Source organism: Arachis hypogaea, chromosome 7 (genome assembly GCF_003086295.3).
Source record: "Arachis hypogaea cultivar Tifrunner chromosome 7, arahy.Tifrunner.gnm2.J5K5, whole genome shotgun sequence".
NCBI lineage: Eukaryota > Viridiplantae > Streptophyta > Magnoliopsida > Fabales > Fabaceae > Arachis > Arachis hypogaea.
In genome coordinates this window covers 70,129,457-70,137,415 of record NC_092042.1, presented here as the reverse complement: position 1 = coordinate 70,137,415, position 7,959 = coordinate 70,129,457, and the positions used below count along the sequence as shown (strand labels likewise).

The following is a 7,959-nucleotide window of genomic DNA, read 5'->3' as shown; positions in this document are numbered from 1 at the left end:
AAGTTGCTTGACCAATCAATCCTTGTGGATTCGACCTCACTCTATTGTGAGTTTTTACTTGACGACAATTCGGTATACTTGCCGAAGGGAGATTTATTGAGAGACAAGTTTCCACGTATCACTCTTTGAGAAGAGGTCGGATAACCCTGACCTGAAGAGGTCGGGTGAGTTGTCGTTAAAATATTCCGGGTCGGACAGTTCGACCCAGGGTATGAACAGTAGTTCTCAAGAATTCTTCCCTCCCATAATGTGAGCCATCATTAAAGCTTTCATTACCTATAACATAGTCATAACCATATCCAAAACCACAATGAGGATAATTCATATGGAAAAGTTGAAAAAAAAAAAGAAGAATATCAAAAAGCAAAGAAAAGCAAACTCCTAATTACTAGCAAACCAAGGAATAACCAAAAAGAAAGATATTCACAATATGGACATATTCACAATTGCCGATAATATAACACCATTGCTATTCCCCGGCAACGGTGCCAAAAACTTGATGAGGGATAAATGTCGGTCTAGAATTTCTCAAGGGAATCTCGTTGCAAGCATAGTCCTAACCAACAATTTATCAACCAATCAAAGTTTAAAAAGGTTTGTCACAATACAAATCAAAATAACTAGGAGTATTAATCCCGGGTCGTTCTCCCTAGGAATTGCAATGAAGTGCTCTATTATTGGCTACGAAGGGAAATTTGGGGTTGAGGTAGCAATTGACAAGAAATGTAAATAACAAGATGGTAAATGACAATTAACTAATAAAGGAAAGGAAATCAAATGGTTAAAAGGTCTTGACAAGGGTTGATGGTTAAGGATTACTATCCTTGTTACTAAGAACAATATGATAATTGCAAGGATCAATCCCATTTAGTCATCCTCTAACAATTGAAGAAAAGGCAAATGAGCTTCGTCAATCCTAATCCATAAGTCTAGCCACTCACTAATTGAATTAGTGAATACTAGTGTCAATGGACACCAATTATCAATCACTTGGACATTAATTAGTAATTCAAGGTCACCCAAGTAACCAGTGGTGCGCGAAATTGTGAACAATACTTTTCACAACTTTCATAATCCCCGGTCATGAACCCCAAGAACTTGGTGTTCAATACCATGGCATTACACAACTTCGCACAACTAACCAGCAAGTGCACTGGGTCGTCCAAGTAATAAACCTTACGCGAGTAAGGGTCGATCCCACGGAGATTGTTAGTATGAAGCAAGCTATGGTCATCTTGTAAATCTTAGTCAGGCAAACTCAAATGGATATCGTGATGAATGAAAATAAACAATAAGATAAAGATAGAGGTACTTATGTAATTCATTGGTAGGAACTTTAGATAAGCGCATGAAGATGCCTTCCCTTCCGTCTCTCTGCTTTCCTACTGTCTTCATCCAATCCTTCTTACTCCTTTCCATGGCAAGCTTGTGTAGGGTTTCACCGTTGTCAATGGCTACCTCCCATCCTCTCAGTGAAAACAATTGCATATGCTCTGTCACAGCACGCGGAATTCATCTGTCGGTTCTCGGTCAGGCCGGAATAGAATCCATCGATTCTTTTGCGTCTGTCACTAACGCCCCGCCTGCTAGGAGTTTGAAGCACGTCACAGTCATTCAATCATTGAATCCTACTCAGAATACCACAGACAAGGTTAGACCTTCCGGATTCTCTTGAATGCTGCCATCAGTTCCAGCCTATACCACGAAGATTCCGATTAAAGAATCCAAGAGATATTCACTCAATCGAAGGTAGAACGGAGGTGGTTGTCAGTCACACGTTCATAGGTGAGAATGATGATGAGTGTCACGGATCATCACATTCATCAAGTTGAAGAACAAGTGATATCTTAGAACAAGAACAAGCGGAATTGAATGGAAGAACAATAGTAATTGCATTAATACTCGAGGTACAACAGAGCTCCACACCTTAATCTATGGTGTGTAGAAACTCCACCGTTGAAAATACATAAGAACAAGGTCTAAGCATGGCCGTGAGGCCAGCCTCCCAATGATCTAAGAACTAGATGTCCAAAGATGATCTAGAGATCTAAAGTGATCAAAAGATGAAAATACAATAGTAAAAGGTCCTACTTATAGAAAACTAGTAGCCTAGGGTGTACAGAGATGAGTAAAAGACATAAAAATCCACTTCCGGGCCCACTTGGTGTGTGCTTGGGCTGAGCAATGAAGCATTTTCGTGTAGAGACTCTTCTTGGAGTTAAACGCCAGCTTTAGTGCCAGTTTGGGCGTTTAACTCCCATTTGGGTGCCAGTTCCAGCGTTTAACGCTGAGATTTCTGAGGGTGACATTGAACGCCAGTTTAGGCCATCAAATCTTGGGCAAAGTATGGACTATCATATGTTGCTGGAAAGCCCAGGATGTCTACTTTCCAACGCCGTTGAGAGCGCCCCAATTGGGCTTCTGTAGCTCCAGAAAATCCACTTCGAGTGCAGGGAGGTCAGAATCCAACAACATCTGCAGTCCCTTTTAGTCTCTGAATCAGATTTTTGCTCAGGTCCCTCAATTTCAGCCAGAAAATACCTGAAATCACAGAAAAACACACAAACTCATAGTAAAGTCCAGAAAAGTGAATTTTAACTAAAAACTAATAAAAATATACTAAAAACTAACTATATCATACCAAAAACATACTAAAAACAATGCCAAAAAGCATACAAATTATCCGCTCATCACAACACCAAACTTAAATTGTTGCTTGTCCTCAAGCAACTGAAAATCAAATAAGATAAAAAGAAGAGAATATGCAATGAATTCCAAAAACATCTATGAAGATCAGTATTAATTAGATGAGCGGGGCTTTTAGCTTTTTGCCTCTGAATAGTTTTGGCATCTCACTCTATCCTTTGAAATTCAGAATGGTTGGCTTCTTTAGGAACTTAGAATCCAGATAGTGTTATTGATTCCCCTAGTAGAGTATGATGATTCTTGAACATAGCTACTTATTGAGTCTTGACCGTGGCCCAAAGCACTCTGTCTTCCAGTATTACCACCGGATACATACATGCCACAGACACATAATTGGGTGAACCTTTTCAGATTGTGACTCAGCTTTGCTAAAGTCCCCAACTAGAGGTGTCCAGGGTTCTTAAGCACACTCTTATTGCCTTGGATCACAACTTTATTTTTCTTTCTTTTCTTTCTCTTTTTCTTTTTTTTTCGTTTTTTTTTAATAATAATGCTTTTTCTTGCTTCAAGAATCATTTTAATGATTTTTCAGATCCTCAGTAACATGTCTCCTTTTTCATCATTCTTTCAAGAGCCAACATTCATGAACCACAAATTCAAGATACATATGCACTGTTTAAGCATACATTCAGAAAACAAAAATATTGCCACCACATCATAATAATTAAACTGTTATAAAATTCAAAATTCATGCAATTCTTTCCTTTTCAATTAAAGAACGTTTTTATTCAAGAAAGGTGATGGATTCATAGGACATTCATAACTTTAAGGCATGGACACTAAGACACTAATGATCACAAGACATAAACATAAGCATAAAATGCGAAAAACAGAAGAATAAAGAACAAGGAAATCAAGGAACGGGTCCACCTTAGTGATGGCGGCTCTTTCTTCCTCTTGAAGATCCTATGGAGTGCTTGAGCTCCTCAATGTCTTTTCCTTGTCTTTGTTGCTCCTCCCTCATGATTCTTTGATCTTCTCTAATTTCATGGAGGATGATGGAGTGTTCTTGATGCTCCACCCTTAGTTATCCCATGTTGGAACTCAATTCTCCTAGGGAGGTGTTTAGTTGCTCCCAATAATTTTGTGGAGGAAAGTGCATCCCTTGAGGCATCTCAGGGATCTCATGATGAGTGGGGTCTCTTGTGTGCTCCATCCTCTTCTTAGTGATGGGCTTGTCCTCATCAATGGGGATGTCTCCCTCTATGTCAACTCCAACTGAATAACAGAGGTGACAAATGAGATGAGGAAAGGCTAACCTTGCCAAGGTAGAGGACTTGTCCGCCACCTTATAGAGTTCTTGGGCTATAACCTCATGAACTTCTATTTCTTCTCCAATCATGATGCTATGGATCATGATAGCCCGGTCTATGGTAACTTCAGACCGGTTGCTAGTGGGAATGATTGAGCGTTGTATAAACTCTAACCATCCTCTAGCCACGGGTTTGAGGTCATGCCTTCTCAATTGAACCGGCTTTCCTCTTGAATCTCTCTTCCATTGGGCGTCCTCTTCACATATGACTGTAAGGACTTGGTCCAACCTTTGATCAAAGTCGACCCTTCTAGTGTAGGGATGTTCATCTCCTTGCATCATGGGCAAGTTGAACGCCACCCTCACACTTTCCGAACTAAAATCCAAGTATTTCCCCCGAACCATAGTAAGATAATTTTTTGGATCCGGGTTCATACTTTGATCATGGTTCTTGGTGATCCATGCATTGGCATAGAACTCTTGAACCATCAAGATTCCGACTTGTTGAATGGGGTTGGTAAGAACTTCCCATCCTCTTCTTCGGATCTCATGTCGGATCTCTGGATATTCACCCTTTTTGAGTGAAAAAGGGACCTCGGGGATCACCTTTTTCAAGGCCACAACTTCATAGAAGTGGTCTTGATGCACCCTTGAGATGAATCTCTCCATCTCCCATGACTCGGAGGTGGAAGCTTTTGCCTTCCCTTTCCTCTTTCTAGAGGTTTCTCCGGCCTTGGATGCCATAAATGGTTATGGAAAAACAAAAAGCAATGCTTTTACCACACCAAACTTAAAAGGTTTGCTCGTCCTCGAGCAAAAGAAGAAAGAAGAGAGTAGAAGAAGAAGAAATGAGGGGAAAGGGAATGGCTTTTGTTTTCGGCCAAGAAGGGGAGAAGTGGTGTGTATGTTATGTGAAAATGAAGGAGTGAAGGAGGGTTTATATAGGAGAAGGGGAAGGGTAGGGTTCGGCCATTTGAGGGTGGGTTTGGGTGGGAAAGTGGTTTGAATTTGAATGGTGAGGTAGGTGGGGTTTTATGAGGGATGGATGTGAGTGGTGAAGAGAAAGATGGGATTTGATAGGTGAAGGGTTTTTGGGGAAGAGGTGTTGAGGTGATTGGTGAATGGGTGAAGAAGAGAGAGAGTGGTAGGGTAGGTGGGGATCCTGTGGGGTCCACAGATCCTGAGGTGTCAAGGAAAAGTCATCCCTGCACCATATGGCATTCAAAATCACGTTTTGAGCCATTTCTGGCATTAAACGCCGGGCTGGTGCCCATTTCTGGCGTTTAACGCGAGCTTCTTGCCCCTTTCTGGCGTTTAACGCCAGTCTGGTGCCCCTTTCTGGCGTTAAACGCCCAGAATGGTGCCAGACTGGGCGTTAAACGCCCAACAGCTAACCTCACTGGCGTTTAAATGCCAGTGGGTGCGTCCTCCAGGGTGTGCTGTTTTTCTTCCTGTTTTTCATTCTGTTTTTGCTTTTTTCATTAATTTTGTGACTTCTCATGATCATCAACCTATAAAAAAGATAAAATAACAAAAGAAAATAGATACACTATAACATTGGGTTGCCTCCCAACAAGCGCTTCTTTAATGTCAGTAGCTTGACAGAGGACTCTCATGGAGCCTCACAGATATTCAGAGCCATGTTGGAACCTCCCAACACCAAACTTAGAGTTTGAATGTGGGGGTTCAACACCAAACTTAGAGTTTGGTTGTGGCCTCCCAACACCAAACTTAGAGTTTGACTGTGGGGGCTCTGTTTGTCTCTGATTTGAGAGAAGCTCTTCATGCTTCCTCTCCATGATGATAGAGGGATATCCTTGAGCCTTAAACATAAGGGATTCTTCATTCACTTGAATGATCAACTCTCCTCTATCAACATTAATCACAGCCTTTGCAGTGGCTAGGAAGGGTCTGCCAAGGATGATGGATTCATCCATGCACTTCCCAGTCTCTAGGACTATGAAATCAGTAGGGATGTAATGGTCTTCAACCTTAACCAGAACATCCTCTACAAATCCATGGGCTTGTTTTCTTGAGTTGTCTGCCATCTCTAGTGAGATTCTTGCAGCTTGTACCTCAGAGATCCCTAACTTCTCCATTACAGAGAGAGGCATGAGGTTTACACTTGACCCTAAGTCACACAAGGCCTTCTTGAAGGTCATGGTGTCTATGGTACAAGGTATTGAAAACTTCCCAGGATCTTGTCTCTTTTGAGGCAGTTTCTGCCTAGACAAGTCATCCAGTTCTTTGGTGAGCAAAGGGGGTTCATCCTCCCAAGTCTCATTTCCAAATAACTTGTCATTTAGCTTCATGATTGCTCCAAGGTATTTAGCAACTTGCTCTTCAGTGACATACTCATCCTCTTCAGAGGAAGAATACTCATCAGAGCTCATGAATGGCAGAAGTAAGTCCAATGGAATCTCTATGGTCTCAGTTTGAACCTCAGATTCCCATGGTTCCTCATTGGGGAACTCATTGGAGGTCAGTGGACGTCCATTGAGGTCTTCCTCAGTGGCGTTCACTGCCTCTCCTTCCTCCCAAAATTCGGCCATGTTGATGGCCTTGCACTCTCCTTTTGGATTTTCTTCCGTATTGCTTGGGAGAGTACTAGGAGGGAGTTCAGTAATTTTCTTGCTCAGCTGACCCACTTGTCCCTCCAAATTTCTGATGGAGGACCTTGTTTTAGTCATGAAACTTTGAGTGGTTTTGATTAGATCAGAGACCATGGTTGCTAAGTCAGAGGTACTCTGCTTAGAACTCTCTGTCTGTTGCTGAGAAGATGATGGAAAAGGCTTGCTATTGCTAAACCTGTTTCTTCCACCATTATTGTTATTAAAACCTTGTTGAGGTCTCTGTTGATCCTTCCATGAGAGATTTGGACGATTACTCCATGAAGGATTATAGGTGTTTCCATAGGATTCTCCCATGTAATTCACCTCTTCCATTGAAGGGTTCTCAGGATCATAAGCTTCTTCTTCAGATGAAGCTTCCTTAGTACTGCCTGGTGCATTTTACATTCCAGACAGACTTTGAGAAATCAAATTGACTTGCTGAGTCAATATCTTGTTCTGAGCCAATATGGCATTCAGAGTATCAATCTCAAGAACTCTTTTCTTCTGATTAGTCCCATTGTTCACAGGATTCCTTTCAGAAGTGTACATGAATTGGTTATTTGCAACCATTTCAATCAGCTCTTGAGCTTCTGTAGGCGTCTTCTTCAAATGAAGAGATCCTCCAGCAGAGCTATCCAATGATATCTTGGACAGTTCAGACAGACCATCATAGAAAATACCTATGATGCTCCATTCAGAAAGCATGTCAGAAGGACACTTTCTGATTAATTGTTTGTATCTTTCCCAAGCTTCATAGAGGGATTCTCCTTCCTTCTGTCTGAAGGTTTGGACTTCCACTCTAAGCTTACTCAATTTTTGAGGTGGAAAGAACTTTGCCAAGAAGGCATTGACTAGCTTTTTCCAAGAGTCCAGGCTTTCTTTAGGTTGTGAGTCCAACCATGTTCTAGCTCTGTCTCTTACAACAAAAGGGAATAGCATAAGTCTGTAGACCTCAGGGTCAACCCCATTAGTCTTGACAGTGTCACAGATTTGCAAGAACTCAGCTAAAAACTGATAAGGATCTTCCAGTGGAAGTCCATGGAACTTGCAATTCTGTTGCATTAGAGAAACTAATTGAGGCTTGAGCTCAAAGTTGTTTGCTCCAATGGCAGGGATAGAGATGCTTCTCCCATAGAAATCGGGAGTAGGTGCAGTAAAGTCACCCAGCACCTTCCTTGCATTGTTGGCATTGTTGTTTTCGGCTGCCATGTGTTCTTCTTCTTTGGAGAATTCGGTCAGGTCCTCTAAAGAGAGTTGTGCTTTGGCTTCTCTGAGCTTTCTCTTCAAGGTCCTTTCAGGTTCAGGATCAGCCTCAACAAGAATGCCTTTGTCTTTGCTCCTGCTCATACGAGAGAGAAGAGAACAAGAAATGTGGAATCCTCTATGTCA

At 41.7% G+C, this 7,959-nt stretch overlaps 1 non-coding gene across 1 annotated transcript; it reads left to right on the top strand.

Moving 5' to 3' along the window:
- Positions 1-7,269: 7,269 nt before the first annotated feature.
- LOC112704279 (small nucleolar RNA R71) lies at positions 7,270-7,377 on the top strand. The gene has a single exon (XR_003154913.1). It is a non-coding gene; the product is annotated as a small nucleolar RNA R71 (small nucleolar RNA).
- Positions 7,378-7,959: the final 582 nt, after the last annotated feature.